Below are 19151 nucleotides of genomic sequence, written 5' to 3' on the forward strand. Positions count from 1 at the left end.
ATCAACCTCAATGACCCAAGATTTTTCAAGTCTCCCTCTATACATAAGGCACATAACTAACCGACCTCTCACAATATTAACAAAAATCACTAAACACTAAAGGATACCTGATCAACCAGGCTGTGGCTCATGCGTCAGGCTGCGAGCAGCTGCATCGAACAGCCCAGTTGACCAGATCACAAACCAGGAGGACTGGCCACAGAATGGGCCGCGGGGATGTTGATCCTCCGAATCATCGAATGTGAACCACATATGTGCAACATGGCATGCATATGTGTAACATGCTAGATGGTCACACATATATATATATATATATATATATATATATATATATATATATATATATATATATATATATATATATATATATATATATATATATATATATAACATTCCAAACAACCACATACAGTATATGTAACATGCAATACAGCCAAATATGCAACATATGCAGGCACACATTGGTTCCATATATATAACCTTACCCTAGGATGCAACCCACAGCAGTTGCCTAACTCCCTCGTACATATTAATTGCTAGATCATCAGAGGCATCAAGTGACAGGAAAACATATCTAAATATTTCAGTCCTGCTGTTGGAATCAAACCTGGAACCTAAAACTGTAAAATCATTCTGCAGATGGGGACAAAATCTGCCACCTTCGGGCCATGGGTGAGTCGGACCCATCCTACCAGCAAATAAGGGATAAACTCCTTCCAGAGGGCAGGACCTGGAATATGATGAAACAGGTGAGTGGAAGGTCTCGTTATCCAATTCCCAAGTCTGGAATGTGATATCTCCCAAAAAATTGGCTTCAACTCTACCCTCAAGGTAGGTGAGGAAATTGATAGCATATTGAGACGAGAGGGTGAAGTGGTTTATATTGGAAAGGGTTATTGTAGTCACAGTCCATATTGTACATTTGTTAACACTAAAACATTTATTTTTGTATAAAATTTGTCAGGGGAGTACCACTGCAGAAGACACAACTTGGTATTGAAAACAAGCGCCACTCGCAATTATACGTGATAGGTGCCAATTCAACCCGTTCTCGCACTTTCGTATAGTCAATATTGACTTATTAAATACGTGCATATGTGACATACTTAACATACTAGTTTACCTTGAAAAGCTTCATAGAAAACACCGACCTTACCTAACCTTCTTAGTATGTTAAGATAAGCATCTTATTGCTTCGTAATTACAATCATTACTTAACCTATTATAGGTATAGGTTAAGTAATAATTGAATTCAGCTGGAACAAAATTATCAGGGAAAATGAGGAGGGAATCTTTGACAAGGTGCCAGCTTCCTCTCCCCTTTAGGCCGCTAGAGAGGTGGTTGCCCTCAGATAAATATAGGTCAAGCTACCTCATCAGACAGACAATAAAGGAAGACCAATTATTGCGTGCGTTACCCCTCGTCTTTTTCCGTTCTCTTCACCGTTCCCCATTTTCTTTTTATCAGACAGTATGTGCGAAATACCGTCCACAAGATGGGTATGGGGGGCATAATAAACGAACGGACAATATATTATATATATTAGGGTTGCCATCCGTCCGTAATTTCAAGGACATGTCCTGGATTCAGGTGTCAAAATTTCCGTCTAGGAAGAATGTTAAAAATTCTCCAAAAAGTCTACACTTTCAGCTTCCATCACTTAAAAAATTATCTATGTATATATATATACCTATATAAATATATTTATCTATATATATTTTCATGCAGAGACTTTGCCTTTTTAAAGTCCAATAAATCATTACTGAAAAAAAAATCAGATTGGCAAAAAAATCACCAGTTTTTATTGCTATCGTCCACAAGAACGAAAGCCTTCTGCAGTCTGTTGGTCCTAACTGCCTTGAAGAGTCTGCTACTCTGTAGCCTGTAAAACAGCCTCTCCTAGATGACATGGTGATGGGGCAATAGTGGGATGGAGTTTCTGATTTGGGCTTCCTAAGTATCATCACTGTTTTTCTTGCAAAAGGGTAGTGGTAAGGATTAGTTGACTAACCATAGCTTGAACAGTGAATACCCTGATCAGAGTTGCGTGGTGACTCGTCTTGGGCCAGGAGCAGAGGTCTTACTCGCTTTGAAAGCAACAAGGATATTCTCAGATGTTATGATCTCCAATATTTGCTGAATAACAGGAACACGGTCACACTTTACTTCCGAGCAGTCCTGTGATGAGAGCCTAGATAATAGCAGCTCAAAGAACGCGAAGAGACGGGCTAGTTCTACCTCAATTGGGGGGTCACTGTGCAGTCTCCAGATAGGACACTCACCACAGCCTTAAGCAAACACACAATGTTATTTTTTTATAACTTTCAGAACATTATAAAGTTACTGCAACATTGCAGTTATATTGTGAGTTTGCTGGGATATATATATATCTTAAGGAGCCAGCTATTCCGGCCGATCTTAGCGTCGTCCTGACCATCACTGGGAATGAAATATGCCGCTCATAAAGGCTTGCAGAGACATTGGAATATTGAACACTGTACCAGGACGGACCCGGGGCGCGCTGGGGTGTTTAGTGGGGTGAGGAGACTGCGTGCTTAGCTAGTGGGGAGAGGAAAGTGGGCGTTTAGTGGGGAGAGTAATGGAGTGGTGAGGTATTTAGTGGGAATGTTATGACAACGTTGGAGTGTAGTGAACCAGGAGCTTTACAGGGATAGTGAAAAGTAGTCTGCTGACGCGTTAAAGGAGAAGACCGTCCTGTGGGTGTCTAGGTGAGAAGAGCAGCAGGAGGCCAGTACAGAAGTGTAGAGAGGACGGCCAGAGGTGTCGGAGACCGGAGACACTTGGGGTGTAGAGAGGACGGCCAGAGGTGTCGGAGACCGGAGACACTTGGGGTGTAGAGAGGACGGCGAGAGAGCGTCACTGGGGACATACCGTGAGAGAGAGGACGATGAAAGACTAGGTACGTGCGGGGGGGGGGGGACTGTTGCATGTTGAGATAGGAAAATGGCACCAAAGTTTACAGTGGGTGACAGGACCTAGAGCAATGATGTCTTGAAGACGACCTAACTGAAATGGAGGTTGGACTGAGTTGAGCCTGTTATGGGGAGGACGTGCGTGTGACTTGTGGAGATTGTGTGTGATTGTGAGTGTTGAGGGTGAGGATATAGAGCAAAAACAATCGATAAATTTGAGGCACATAAAAAGATATACAAATAACATTATAGAACCTGGTGAGGTGAGAGAGTGAAGAGGTGATGATTGAAGGGAGGGGGGTGGTGAAGGGAGGGGGTGATGAAGGGAGGGGGTGATGAAGGGAGGGGGTGGTGAAGGGAGGGGGTGGTGAAGGGAGGGGGTGGTGAAGGGAGGGGGTGGTGAAGGGAGGGGGTGGTGAAGGGAGGGGGTGGTGAAGGGAGGGGGTGGTGAAGGGATGGGAGGGGTGAAGGGAGGGGGTGGTGAAGGGAGGGGGTGGTGAAGGGAGGGGGTGGTGAAGGGAGGGGGTGGTGAAGGGAGGGGGTGGTGAAGGGAGGGGGTGGTGAAGGGAGGGGGTGGTGAAGGGATGGGAGGGGTGAAGGGAGGGGGGTTGGGGGATTATCTAGTGAGAGGCAGAACTCTGAGGGGGTCAGGGTGATGAGGGAGGGAGGGTGAGAGCTTAATAATAAAGACCCAGGCTAGAGTGGCTGTAGGAATCAGAAGAGACTGTGAGCCAAGGTAACCTGCCATAGCCTTAATCATAACGAAAATAATAAAACCAATCAAAAAACCTACTTACAAGCTACGATATCGTAAAAATCTGTGATATCTCCCGAGATTGGTTGTGTATTAAAGCTGCAACCGGTTACCTCCGATATAAAACCAAGAGAGGATTGGTGGATAACAGAGGGGTAGTTGGAGGGGGGGTGAAGAGGGACAGGAACTATTTAATGAGTTTTTTTTACGAGAGGAAAACTTCCCCAAGTGTGAGCTTGACTGGCGGCGATATATCAGGCTAGGGTTATATAATGCATGATGGCGTCCAAGCTTGAGGACGACCTCCAAGGGCGTGAAGAATGCATCCGACTCGCGCGGATGGAGTCATTTGGACGCTCTGAAATACTCATAAACTTTCTACATTAAAGGTTTGGGCCTAAAGGCCCTACTGTGTCTGGGATCAAACTTAACCTAAGTCGATGACCAGACCACACACTAGAAGGTGAAGGGACACGACGACGTTTCGGTCCGTCCTGGACGATTTACAATCGACTTGAGAATGGTCCAGGGCGGACCGAAAAGTCTTCGTCCCTTCACCTTCTAGTGTGTGGTCTGGTCAACATACTTTAGCCACGTTATTGTGACTCATCATTGATGACCGAAACCACACATTAGAAAATGGAAAAAGGCCAACATTTTGGTCCGTATCACTGGCAAGTCGTATCAAAGGAAGGGAAGGTACAGGCCAATATATATATAAGATAAGAGAGTAAGATAAGGCTTTACCGTGGAAGATGATGGTCCAGGACGGACCGAAACGTCGTCGTTAATCCGTCTTCTGATGTGTGGTTTGGTCATTATATCTTCAGCCCCGTTATTGTGACTCATTGTCCTCCCTCACTGCACAATTTCTAGTGTATTTTATAATCAAACTAAATATTATTTACATTAATTAAGAGGGTTTCAGACACACTTTATAACAAACGAATTTAAATATTTAATTCACGACGCTGGAATAGAGACTAAATTCATTCAGTTATGACTGTTACTTTGATATTAACATAAACAAACAAGAAGTTACTAAATTTACTAACACTAAAACAGATGAGAAGACCAACCTTTTGTACTTCACTGGGGACAAATCCTACACCATTCGTAAATGTTGGAAACGAATAAGAGTAGACAGAGGGAGAGAGAGGAGGAGGAGGAGGGAATGAAGGAAAGAGCGAGAAAGAGTTAGAGACAGGCAGAAGCAGTAGGGTCATGGGGGAGAAAGAATTGAAGGATGAAAATAGAAACACGGAGATGGAGTAGAGATGGAAGGTGGGAGGGTGGAATACAGTATGGAAGGCAGCCATTGTACACACAGATGAGGCACCTTGCAGCATCTGTGTAGAAGAATGGTCAAACTTTACCATGTGTGGGATACTACGCGAGCCACAGGCTTTGAACCGCCAGTCTTTATTGAAATAGAAGAGCATTCTTTCTCTTGCTTCGTCTGAACCCCAGTACGATCTGCCCTCTCTGTTCTGTCTAACCATACTACGACCTTCTCTCTCTCTGTTCTGTCTAACCATACTACGACCTTCTCTCTCTCTGTTCTGTCTAACCATACTACGACCTTCTCTCTCTCTGTCCTGTCTAACCATACTACGACCTCCTCTCTCTGTCCTGTCTAACCATACTACGACCTTCTCTCTCTCTGTCCTGTCTAACCATACTACGACCTTCTCTCTCTGTCCTGTCTAACCATACTACGACCTCCTCTCTCTGTCCTGTCTAACCATACTACGACCTTCTCTCTCTGTCCTGTCTAACCATACTACGACCTCCTCTCTCTGTCCTGTCTAACCATACTACGACCTTCTCTCTCTCTCTGTCCTGTCTAACCATACTACGACCTCCTCTCTCTGTCCTGTCTAACCATACTACGACCTCCTCTCTCTGTCCTGTCTAACCATACTACGACCTCCTCTCTCTGTCCTGTCTAACCATACTACGACCTCCTCTCTCTGTCCTGTCTAACCATACTACGACCTCCTCTCTCTGTCCTGTCTAACCATACTACGACCTCCTCTCTCTGTCCTGTCTAACCATACTACGACCTCCTCTCTCTGTCCTGTCTAACCATACTACGACCTCCTCTCTCTGTCCTGTCTAACCATACTACGACCTCCTCTCTCTGTCCTGTCTAACCATACTACGACCTCCTCTCTGTCCTGTCTAACCATACTACGACCTCCTCTCTCTGTCCTGTCTAACCATACTACGACCTCCTCTCTCTGTCCTGTCTAACCATACTACGACCTCCTCTCTCTGTCCTGTCTAACCATACTACGACCTCCTCTCTCTGTCCTGTCTAACCATACTACGACCTCCTCTCTCTGTCCTGTCTAACCATACTACGACCTTCTCTCTCTGTCCTGTCTAACCATACTACGACCTTCTCTCTCTCTGTCCTGTCTAACCATACTACGACCTTCTCTCTCTCTGTCCTGTCTAACCATACTACGACCTTCTCTCTCTGTCCTGTCTAACCATACTACGACCTCCTCTCTCTGTCCTGCCTAACCATACTACGACCTCCTCTCTCTGTCCTGTCTAACCATACTACGACCTTCTCTCTCTCTGTCCTGTCTAACCATACTACGACCTTCTCTCTCTCTGTCCTGTCTAACCATACTACGACCTTCTCTCTCTGTCCTGTCTAACCATACTACGACCTTCTCTCTGTCCTGTCTAACCATACTACGACCTTCTCTCTGTCCTGTCTAACCATACTACGACCTTCTCTCTCTGTCCTGTTTTTCCTCATCTCTCTCATCTAATTTTAACTTCCCCTGTCCTAATTCGAACTAAACCTCCATCATCCCTTCTATCTACCTTATACAATCATCCAATCCATATATCCATCCTTTCCGATTTCCATTCCTCTTTCCCTATATCTCTACATTCCCTCCACTCCCCCACCCCCGCTTCCACAGTTCCCAACAGTCCATCGGCCAATCAGCAACATGGTAGCTGTATTGGATATTTTAATAATAATTTTTTTTTACTCTGAATTTCATTAGCAGATCTCCCTCTGGAAAAATCATGAGGAGAGGCACTGGGGGGGATTCCTAGCAGCCTTTTGGTTCGAAAAAAAAAACTTTAGTGAATTTTGGAGAGTTCTCTATTAAAATTATGATACCGAGAGTGAACGTTTTGTTTTCGTGCACGAAGGCATTAAAAGGCATTACACCTTACCTTGCCCTTCCTAGGGTTGTATAGTACATATCTTTACTATCTTTTGCCTAGGATTATGCATACTTTGCCTAGGAGGGGAGATTAGGTTGGGGTAGGTTTGATTCGGTAATAAAAAAAATCAGAAATAAACTATATATATCTTTCCAACAGAACTACGCCACATCTTCCATTCCCCCAGAATAGTCACGCCACATCTATCTATCTCTCTCTATCTCTCTATCTCTATCTCTATCTCTCTATCTCTATCTCTCTCTCTCTCTCTCTCTCTCTATCTCTATCTCTATCTCTATCTCTATCTCTCTCTCTCTATCTCTATCTCTCTCTCTCTCTCTCTCTCTCTCTCTCTCTCTCTCTCTCTCTCTATCTCTATCTCTAGCTCTCTCTCTCTATCTCTCTCTCTCTATCTCTCTCTCTCTCTCTCTCTCTCTCTCTCTCTCTCTCTCTCTCTCTCTCTCTCTCTCTCTCTCTCTCTCTCTCTCTCTCTCTCTCTCTCTCTCTCTATCTATATCTCTATCTCTATCTCTATCTCTATCTCTATCTCTCTCTCTCTCTCTCTCTCTCTCTCTCTCTCTCTCTCTCTCTCTCTCTCTCTCTCTCTCTCTCTCTCTCTCTCTCTCTCTCTCTCTCTCTCTCTCTCTCTCTGTGTAAAATCTCAGCTACTCTCTCCTCGGCAGAATTGAATTATTTATGCTACGTCCACTTCTCGCATCTGATAAACGTAAGCTACAGCTATCTCTTCTTATGTATCATGTCCTGTGAATATGAGCAGCATCTTCACTGTCTGAAGATACAGTGAACATAGAAGTGAATATGAGCAGTATCCTCTCTGGAATAAGAATAATTCTGGAATAAGAATAAGAATTATCCTCTCAAATAATTTATGTTCCCACGAAAGATAATAATAATAATAATAATAATAATAATACTAAATCTCCCGCTGAAGATCAGCATCCCCCGCCCGAGGAGAGGTAAGCATAACACTGCCCAACCACCTCGGCTCACACCCTCCCACATGGCACCATAACCCAGCATCAGTCGGCAGTAAACGTCGGCTACTCCGCCATGCGCGTCATATCGGTTACATTCGCCTGGTATGTAAACATCTAATCGGCTATCTTGGATATTCGCCATGTTGTCTCCTTAATCTGGGCGCGGGGAGAACTTGGCATGCGGTCAGGGAGAAGGAGGAGGAGAGGCAGAGTCGGGTAGTGTGGAGAGTTATAGGGGAATGTTTTATTAGTCACTGGAACAAGCCAGCGAGGGGAAATGTGGGAGATATTTACGTTGGGGAGCGTTCTAGCGAATCTCAGAAGGTCTCTTTGGCGGGTCTTACCGCGTCTCCTTGGAGGGTGGGTGGGTCTTACTGGGTCTCCTTCTTACAGGGTCTACTTTACGGTTGGGAGGCAATTGGATGCACCTGCTTTGTTGTTCCGAAATCATTATAAATGCTACATTTATGATGTATTCTCTTGATACCACCACTATAGCTAATGTTGTTTCTTCAACTAATCTATTTCTGCTGTTGGGCTTGCTGTTCCTAATGATATTACTGTTACTATCTCTAACCCTGTCCATGGAGGACACAAGAAAATGTTTATATGTTGGTTAGCATTGTTAATATGTGGCCACGTCTGTGGTAGAAAATTATAATAAACAAAAAAACTATTGCTGATACTGCTACTTATGCTCATGCTCCTGCTACTACTACTACTACTACTACCACTACTATACTGGTCGATCGAATACCAACGATATTAAAAACAAAAACGGAGTATTTGATATCATATAATTGAAATATGCAACTCCCTCTGGTGATAAGAGATACCTCGTGCCAGCACTCGTGTCACGGGAGACATCTCCCGTCACGCAGGGTGCAGTCGCACCTCCACAGATCTCCAGTATCAGCTCTTGATACTGGTAATGGCTCAAAAGGGCCACCACTTACGGGCTATTCATGCCCGTGAATAAAGAAAGAAATAAAGCGAGAAATAAAGATGAGGTTGAACAAGCAAAATCAGAGAGAAGAGGGAGAAAGAGGAGTGGGCGAATTTAATTGTTCTTGACTATCAGATTGCATCTGATACAGTTTCACACAAGAGACTCTCTTATAAAATGTAAAATCAAGATGAAATAATAGGGAAGAATCGAGACAGAGTGTGGGGAATTGCCTGACGGGAAAGAGACGGTCATTGTGAGAGGCAAAATCAGAATGTTAAGAGGTAAGGAGTGATGTGCTACAATGACCGGCTCAAAGTCCCTCTTTTTTTGTCCTTTATATCTAAATGACCTACTTACGATTGAATCATTTATGGCACTATTCACAAAATGATGTTAATCATGAGAGGAAATAAGAACAGTTAAAGTCTCTAAAGATGCATAAAAAAATGTCAGATAAATCACTCTTGAAACTTAACCACAGGAAAGGCAAAACTTTGAGAATGGAAGAACAATAGAGACAAAGAAGCAGGCAACTGGGAAAATGATAAATACCCAGGTGTGAAAATTTGACTAAACCTCATACTGAAAGCAAACATTAATCAAATAATGTGAAGATCATGCATAATACTATCACACATTAGAACACTTCTCGAAGCATTAACAAGGATTACTTCAACTCATTATGCACAACCTATGTCAGACCAGTTCTGGAGTCTGCAGCCACATCATGGAAACCACACCTTCCGAAAACACATAAATAAAACTGAGAAGGTACAGAGATATCTTACAAGACATGTAGAAACCTGAACTACGAGTAGGTTAAGATAATTTATTCTTCAAGCAGGTGAAAGGAGAGAGTACCCTGATGAGACATGATTCAGATGTGTAAGGTACTAAGAGAAATAGAAACAGTGGATAAAATCGAATTCTTTATGTTAAACATAGTGAGAAACCACAGACGGAAACTGGGAAAGATACTAAGAATAGAGGTGCAAAAAAGAACTCGTTCAGTGCTTGTAATAGATGGATAGAATAGACATAAATAAGAGGTAGATAAGACGGAACCAAAACACAATTTTAAAGCAAATACTGTATTACAAAATCACGAGATATTTCTAAAGGGAATTTAAGCAGATGCTCTTACGAGTTGAGATGGCTGAGAGCTTTTCCACTCGGAATAATTATTAGGTAAGAGCCTATGTTTACATCCTCAAGATGCAACCCCGCAACAGTTGCCTAACTCCCAGGTACCTGTTTACTACTAGGTAAATACAGGCATCAGATAACAGGAAACCTCCCCAATCATCTTTCTCTCGCAAGCGAATCGAACCTGGAATTCTCAGTTGTGAGCTGAGTGTGTAGGCTACTGCGCTACAGACCCCGCAAGACACCACACACAAGTAACAATATTTAACAAGAACTAAACTTTTAATATTTAACACCAAGCTGCATGAGAATGTTCATGTAATTTAATTTTGTTCTTTGGGTCAGTAAGTGTGACCACGTAACACTTGTGGGTGTCTTGTGTTGTGTTTGTGTCTGCGTGCATCCTAGCCGGCGGGTGTCCCAGCACGCGAGGGACATCCCAGCCGGCGGGTGTCCCAGCACGCGAGGGACATCCCAGCAGGCGGGTGTCCCAGCACCCGAGGGACACAAGTTAGCCATCACCGTCGCCTGCAGCAGTGTTCTCACAGTTTTGTTGGGAGGCGTTGCTTCGTTACCCTGGTGTGTGTGTGTGTGTGTGTGTGTGTGTGTGTGTGTGTGTGTGTGTGTGTGTGTGTGTGTGTGTGTGTGTGTGTGTGTGTGTGTGTGTGTGTGTGTGTATCTGGCCCTATCTTTTAACCCTTATTATCTCAATATTTTATTAGTAGTTCATATTTACACGCAAAACTTTGTATCAAATTGGCTTCAACAACTTCCCCAGCCAATCGGTTCTATGTATTTTCGACTCCTAAACAGAGGAAATTCCTTCTGACATCTCTGTAGGTCATTTGTATGTCCCCTTCATCTGAACATTGTGTCCCTATTTACTTGGTCAAGTCTCATTTATAATCTCTTATGCTGTGTCATGTTCCTCTTTGCTACACAGCCATGGAGACACAGGTACATACATCAAGGACCCCAAATCAACGTGGCTTCCGCCCCCCATACTTTTGAGAGCATTGGGATAAGGGTGGAGATTCACTTATTTGTTTGATATCTACTGATTTGACTCAAGACCTACTGACTCAAGTCCTACTGACTCAAGACCTACTGACCTGCCTCTTGTAGGCTCTCTCGTCTTCAGAACAGCCGTAGAACATAGTCAAGCGTTAACAAACATATTGTACTGACGTACTTGTTACTCCACTCAGCGATGCCCTTATCTTCTAAACCTTTCTAAATATTATCTATCTATCTATCTATCTATCTATCTATCTATCTATCTATCTATCTATCTATCTATCTATCTATCTCTTACTAACTGTTTGCCTGTTTCGCTCAAGCTGCCGACGTTATTTCGCTGATGGGTTACATAGGTGTTTGATTTGGAATTATGTCTACTCCTAAGCATTTCTCTTTCTCAGAAGTGGGAAGAACCTTCCCCCTCATTCTGTTCTGTATTTGAGGCCATCTCTCTCCTACTATCATCGTAACCTTGCCTTTGTCAGAGTTGAAGTCGAGTAGCCGTGTCTCAGGCCATCTCTAGCAACTGTTCAGTTTATTTTACAATGTATTGCAAAAAATGGGCTTTAGTAATGACCCAAGATGAAATCTGTTCATCACCTCTCTCAATTCTGATATTCCTGTCCTTACTGGAAAGGTATTAATCAAATTGTTGTATAATGGGCAGCAGGCGTTTGTATCAAACATATTTGGTCAAATATGACCGCATTACTGGCGGTCATAGTTGACCAAAAATATGTTCGTTGATCAACATATTCGTTGATCTTATAGTATCACTATCGTAACAATTTGTTGCTTGAGGACCTGCTGAAGCTCTCTCACTGTCCACTTCTCATGATTTTGCCTCACTTAACCTGGGATTGGAGAGCTTGTTCCTCAAGTTGTTGAGTTGTCCAACCACTCCAACCCGGCCGTCCATCACGCTTGAGAGGAGTCGAGGGCTGCTTTCACGAGGACCAGCTTTCTGCTTTTCGTTGGAGACATCCTCTTCAAAAAGGAACATGCGAGAGAGAGGAGCTCTTGATCTGAATTGGTAGTCTTGTGCTGGTGCTGCCGGTCTGTTATGCCTTGCTACTGCCCTCGTGCGTGGAGCCAGGGCTTCTCTGATGGAAGGATATTTGAGTGTAGTCCTCTGTAGGTTTTTGCGCCTGCTGCTTATGGTGCTGATCCTAATGCTGCTGCTTCTGATGCTACTCCAGCTGCTGTTCCTTCTTCTGGTGATGCTGCTGATCATCTTCTACTTTTCATGTTGATTCTGCTCTTGTACTACTGCTCCTGTGCCTTCTGCTCCTACTTCTGCGGTTTCCACCCACTGCTCCTGCCACTGTTTCTAATTCCGCTATTAACATTTTACTTTTGCTACTCTGGACTTTATCTAATATCACTGATTTTTGCTTTAAGACGGTAGCTTTTCTTTGCTACCGTGTTGGGATTGTTTAGTGAGTCTAGTTACGGGATCAAGTTGATCAGGAGGACATCACCATGCTGGCTGTTCCTGCCATCTGTCAACAGAAGAGTAAGAAACACATTTTCCTGATAATTCTCGTAAGAAAATCAATTTTTGTGTAATTGCCATACCCATTATACGGGCGTAAGGCATTGGAAGGTAGCGTACCCATTGTGCAGTTATTGTATAGTGTATGGTCCACAGGCTGATACATAGAAACATGAGAGACAGACAGCCATAGAGACACAGTCAGATACAGAGAGACAGACAGACAGAGATATACCGAGGAAGACTTACAAAGAGAGGGAGACAAAGAATCAAGAGTCAGGCAGACCAAGAGAGACAAACAAATAGACAGAGACACACAGATATTGACACGCATGTAGAGAGGGAGACAGTCAAACAGCGAGAGACATAGAGACCGACAGAGAGAGAGACAGAGAGAAAGAAATAAAAAGGTAGACAAACAGAAAGACATACAAAAAAACAAAGTCAAACAAGAGAAACATACAAAGACAGGCAAATATAGAACAGAAAAAAAAGAGAGAAAGAGAGTCAGGCAGATAAACTGACCAAAGAAATGGACAGAGAGAGAGAGAGAAACAGATACAAACAGTGACACATAGGAAGACAGAAACATAAACCTACAGAAACATACAGAAAGATAAGACAATATAACGAGGGAACACGTGGATGCCCTCATACAAAATTCGTAGATAATTCGTGCTAGTCCTGTGTTGTATTATTGTTGTGGTGGACTGAAGAAGAAGAAGAGACTTATTAACTACCACGCGTCTCAGTGCTGACTACTGCACAATACCAGCGTGTCATAGTGGTATCTGTACAGTTATAAGTAAACTTTATTGATCTTCTCTCATCTTTAAGTCTCCTCTTTTTATTGATTCATTTTTTTTCTTGAACTTTCTCAATTTCTCAAATTGTAATGGTGGCTTCATTATAGTTTGTTTAACTCCAGTCCCTTGTACATTACTCCTATGTTCTTTGTTCAAACATTTTATAGTAAAAATTTGAATTTCTCAAGAATGTTTTCTTTGCTGTTTCCATTTAAAGACACGGTATATAGGTCTTGTAGCACAGTGGTCGACGTTCTCGACTCACAACCGGGACATTCGGGTTCATTCCCCGGGTAAGATAGATGTGGTTAGGCACGTTTCCTTTCACCCGATTCCGATGTTCACCTAGCAGTGAATAGTTACGTGGAAGTAAGTGAATATTTACTTACTTCTACAAGATGTGGGCTGCATCTTGGGCAAGGGTGGGGAGCCGGTCGGCCGAGTGGACAGCACGCTGGACTTGTGATCCTGTGGTCCCGGGTTCGATCTCGGGCGCCGGCGAGAAACAATGGGCAGAGTTTCTTTCACCCTATGCCCCTGTTACCTAGCAGTAAAATAGGTACCTGGGTGTTAGTCAGCTGTCACGGGCTGCTTCCTGGAGGTGGAGGCCTGGTCGCGGACCGGGCCGCGGGGACACTAAAGCCCCGAAATCCTCTTAAGATTACCTCAAGAAGGGCGGTAGACGACCTAGGGGGAGCCTTCATAAGTCTACAGTCATCCTGTCCCCGGACAACGTGAATTTTATATAGGCATAGCATTTGAACCCTTGTAGCAGCAAGCAAAATATTCAGATTTCCTCAATGTAGAGCATAAATGAACGAATAGATTTATTTATTTATATATATACACAAAGATACATTGGGTTTATGAGAGTACATTCCATTGATGTTTTAACATTCTTGTAAAGACACTAACACGCATTATTAGTGGCTTTACAAGAATTTCGGGCAATGGTATACAATTTCGGGCATTGTATTTCGGGCAGTAGAGAATAGAATAATTTATTATTATAGAACGTAGTCGAGGAATAAAGCAAGCGCTCAGGTGCTCATGTTTGAGGTCGTGACAGAATTAGATAAAGGTTGTGGTAATGAAATACGATCAGGAGCTAATAAAGGTGTTGCATTTTTATTTAGTAATAAGAGTCAGTAAAAAGGGATTGAATACTGTATTTTTCATAAGAAGAAGAATAAAAGTAAGAAAGAGTACTACAATTAGAAAATTATATGGTTCTTTACGTCTTATTTGAATAATATATATGTTGTGCAACCGAAGGCTTAGAATTAATTAAAAATATGAAAAAATATCGCCTATTCAACACATTATTTAAGTTACTCATTTACCTGCTCATTATTAGGTTTTCTATATTGAAGTATAAGAAGAAAATGGAAATTCTATTTTGGTAAACTATTTTGTTTCGTACTCAACACTTTTCGTCAATGGATTTTAGAACCTTCCTAACCTTACCAACATAACCTAACCTAACCTAATGTATCATAGCAATGATATATTGGTATCAGTATACGGTTCTCACAATCAGAAAACGCGCCATTAGTTGCTGAATTATGAAGCCTGTGTATGACTTTACTACCCCCATTTGCTCGTAATGCTATGCGTACTAGTGGCTTTAGGTATTTATTTATTTATTTATTTATTTATATATATATATACAAGAAGGTACATTGGGTTTGTGAGAATACATTGGATAGTACAGTATTTACATTCTTGTAAAGCCACTAGTACGCGCAGCGTTTCGGGCAGGTCCTTAATCTAACAGATAATTTGAAGTAGGTAATTTCTATCAGAATTGATATTTTATTGATATAAATATGATGATGATATGATGATGATATTGATATCAGATTTCCGATATTTTGAAAACTGCAGGAGGGTTTGGGTAAAATGTGACCCTCGCCGTGTTCAGAAATTGGCATATTTTCGGTATAAAAAGTCGTAATTTATACTGCAAATATGTGCAGTGAGCCAGAATTCGGCTCCAAAATAACGCTCACGAATCAGATTTGCCGAGGACGTAGCTACTACGCTCCAGCTTGCATCCTGGACATGCTCGACACACTGACCCGATCAACAGGTCCCAGTGATGAATGTGGAAACTAAATTATATATAACTGACTCTGAATTTCCTTCGTATTAACAACATTTACCACCGTTCACACGCACGTTGTGGCTGTTTGCGCCGCTTGCACGCGCGTGAGAGACGTTCTTCAGACTCCCAAACGCTCGTTCGTTGATGTTCGTCCATTACCTGTGGCTTCGAGGACGCGGCTGGTGGGTTCCCTTCCCATGCAGCTCCTCGTTACACTCGCGTTCGCATTCTGAAGTTAAAAAAGTGTATCAATAATATAAACAATTGTTCGAGTTATCTGGAAGCCAACCACTTGGACTGGACGGTAGAGCGATGGTCTCGCTTCATGCAGGTCGGCGTTCATTTTGTTGTTTGTTGTTATAGATTCAGCTACTCGAAACAAATTCCAAGTAGCACGGGCTATGGTGAGCCCGTAACTTACCTGGCACAGGAGCGGGACAATTAGCACGAGCTGTGGTGAGCCCGTAGTGGACTTACCTGGCACAGGAGCTGTGCTGTGTGTCGGCGTTCAGTTCTCGATCTTTTAAGTGGTTGGGCACCATTCCTCCCCCCCCCCCCCCCGTCCCCATCCCTAATCCTAATCCTGACCCCCTTCCAACTGCTATATAGTCGTAATGGCTTGGTGCTTTACCCCTGATAGCTCCTCTCTGGTTATCTGGTTTGATATATGGTCATTATACACAGTACGGATCATTATACAGATGTTAATGACCTGCCACCAACGAAATGGATCGTTCAATTAATGATACAATGAACCACTGATATTTCCCCAGACTGGTAATATTATGGAAAATAATACTATACAAATTATTGTATGGTTTCCACAAGGTAAATTAAGGACCCTTGGCCTTGCATGAGAGAATAGAAAGCACTCATTATAACCAAACCTTTAAAGTTCTTATTAAATATTAATTATTATTTTATTATACTATCACAATTATGATTTATGGTTTGCTTAATTATGCTTCTAAATATTATGCACACAATGACGAGGCTGAGGATGGATACTCATATAAGGTACGGGACAACCCAACCACTTGGGCTGGACGGTAGAGCGCCGGTCTCGCTTCCTGCAGGTCGGCGTTCAATCCCCGACCGTCCAAGTGGTTGGGCACCCGTCCCATTCCAAATCCTTATCCTGACCCCCTTCCCAGGGCTATACAGTCGTAATGGCTTGGCGCTTTCCCCTGATAACTTCCTCGCGGTTAAGCACCCGTCATAGAGATTGACTTAGTGGCTGTTAATTGCAGTTCGATTCCTTAAACTGTACTTATATATCCTAATTGACATTAACTATAAATCCCACATTATGCTTGTAATTCATCTTCTATGTATGTACCTTTACCTGATTAAAAATTTGAATTTGAATTTTGAATTTTGAATTCCGACTCTTGCGAGCGAGGCTGCTCACTTGAGCAATGGCCGTTGAAAAGCCATTTAGTCTGGTTGTGTAACTTAGACAAACCGAACGTCATATACTTTCTACCCTCATTATATGTCATTAGGATTCAGGCTTTGGTAACTACATTAATGAAAGTCAATTATATTTGTCGCATAATTCGCCGGTAGCCGTACTAATTTCCGTTGTTGAACGGTTGGTGAGTCCGTATTGGGAAACCTTAAGAGGACGGGCTGCTTGCGTCAGCAGAGGACGGGCTGCTTGCGTCAGCAGAGGACGGGCTGCTTGCGTCAGCAGAGGACGGGCTGCTTGCGTCAGCAGAGGACGGGCTGCTTGCGTCAGCAGAGGACGGGCTGCTTGCGTCAGCAGAGGACGGGCTGCTTGCGTCACCAGAGGACGGGTTGCTGGCGTCAGCAGAGGACGAGCTGCTTGCGTCACCAGAGGACGGGCTGCTTGCGTCAGCAGAGGACGGGCTGCTTGCGTCAGCAGAGGACGGGCTGCTTGCGTCAGCAGAGGACGGGCTGCTTGCGTCAGCAGAGGACGGGCTGCTTGCGTCAGCAGAGGACGGGCTGCTTGCGTCAGCAGAGGACGGGCTGCTTGCGTCACCAGAGGACGGGTTGCTGGCGTCAGCAGAGGACGAGCTGCTTGCGTCACCAGAGGACGGGCTGCTTGCGTCACCAGAGGACGGGCTGCTTGCGTCAGCAGAGGACGAGCTGCTTGCGTCACCAGAGGACGGGCTGCTTGCGTCAGCAGAGGACGAGCTGCTTGCGTCACCAGAGGACGGGCTGCTTGCGTCACCAGACGTTATTACCATAGAAAACGTACGTTCATATTTTTTCTCTTCAAAGCGTAACTCTGATTTCACTTGAATTATGCCTTAATGTACACGAGTTGTACATTGCACATTGTCTCTTGCAATGTGTATGTTGCACAGTAAACGGCAATGTTAAGATATAATGAAAGAATTTTGACACTAGCAAATTGAATAGAAGCGCTAGGCCAGTATGACTATATAAGGTTTAGAAAGGACATAAGGACGGTGTGAGGGACTGTTGCCTAACCACTTGCATGATCGGGGATCGAACGCCGACCTTGCAAAAAGCGAGGCTTGTCCCTATGCCGACCAGCCCAAATGGATGGACAAACGGTTAATATATAAATTGAATTGCAGGTCTTAATACATCTTTATCTCAAGCAGTTTTGAAAGTCGCGAAAAATTGTAAGAGTTGCGTGACTTGAAAGCTGTAGCAACGTTTCCTCGAAAATGCAAAATATAGGTGAAAAATCTGGTCCGTGAAGCTGTTCCTGAGCGCCTAAATGGCTGTCACCGGGAATTTGGTGATTGATGAACCGTAAAGGAGTTTTCTGGCGAGCCTGGAACTGTGTTATTGCTGTCAATGGCGTAGTTTATCCACACAGGTGAACCCTCAACAGTGGTATAACACCTTCATCAGACACTCTGTGTGTGTGTGATTTTCCTACTGTTATTGCCACAGATTGTGCAATAATACATTATTGTAAAGATTGGTTTGGTGTTGGGCTTAAGGTCTATCAACCTCTGGAGTGTTGCGGGTTACTACAGCTACACAAATGCTTACTAACCGGCCAACAAGTATCCATTAGTCCTGGATACTTGTTGTCAAGTATCCAGGACTCTGTTGTCAAGACATTAGTCCTGGACTCAATCCTGAACTGAAGTAGACTCTCAGTGTATATACACCGAGAAGTGGGTTACACTCCTCGGTGTATACACCCATTGTGTAGGTTCCTGTTTGTGAGATACTGATAGGTTACACTTATGTGTGACATTATGGAAGCACTCTGAGAGCCTCGACCCCTTCCCTTGTACAGAATATGTAATCTATTTTCCAACTCTAGTTTCGACATAGAAATCGCGCAGTGCAGAGAACGGTAGCATTAAGTTCACAGTCCCTAACTTTGTGTGTGTGTGTGTGTGTGTGTTTATGTGTGTGTGTGTGTGTGTGTGTGTGTGTGTGTGTGTGTGTGTGTGTGTGTGTGTGTGTGTGTGTGTGTGTGTGTGTGTGTGTGTTACATTAGCTCCTGTTCACAGATATTTCATATTTTTTTGTGATTGGACATACTACACTGACAAACGGTGTATCCACTGAGAGGTGTAATCCATTCCTGGAATACACCTCTGAATTTTCTTTAATCCTAAACTATCTTCAATTAGCAAGTATACTTTAATCTTGATCAGTATGCTAGTATTACGGCCTTAATAACCCTCCAGAGGTTGTTAGGCCTTAAGAACAGCAAACCAAACATCATCTCAAAGTGAGATTAATGGTCTTGGAATGTTACATTGTTTCCGGACACGAGTCTGG

At 43.3% G+C, this 19151-nt stretch overlaps 1 protein-coding gene across 1 annotated transcript in view; it reads left to right on the forward strand.

Annotated features, from left to right (window-relative positions):
• Window positions 1-638: 638 nt before the first annotated feature.
• Window positions 639-19151, forward strand: part of LOC123770737 (uncharacterized) — a 120355-nt gene continuing 101842 nt past the window's right edge. The window contains exon 1 of the mRNA XM_069305876.1: window positions 639-749. The gene's annotated coding sequence lies outside the window, so the exon portion shown is untranslated. The remainder of the gene's footprint in view (window positions 750-19151) is intronic.

This window comes from Procambarus clarkii, chromosome 56, assembly GCF_040958095.1.
Source record: "Procambarus clarkii isolate CNS0578487 chromosome 56, FALCON_Pclarkii_2.0, whole genome shotgun sequence".
NCBI classification, from domain to species: Eukaryota; Metazoa; Arthropoda; class Malacostraca; order Decapoda; family Cambaridae; genus Procambarus; species Procambarus clarkii.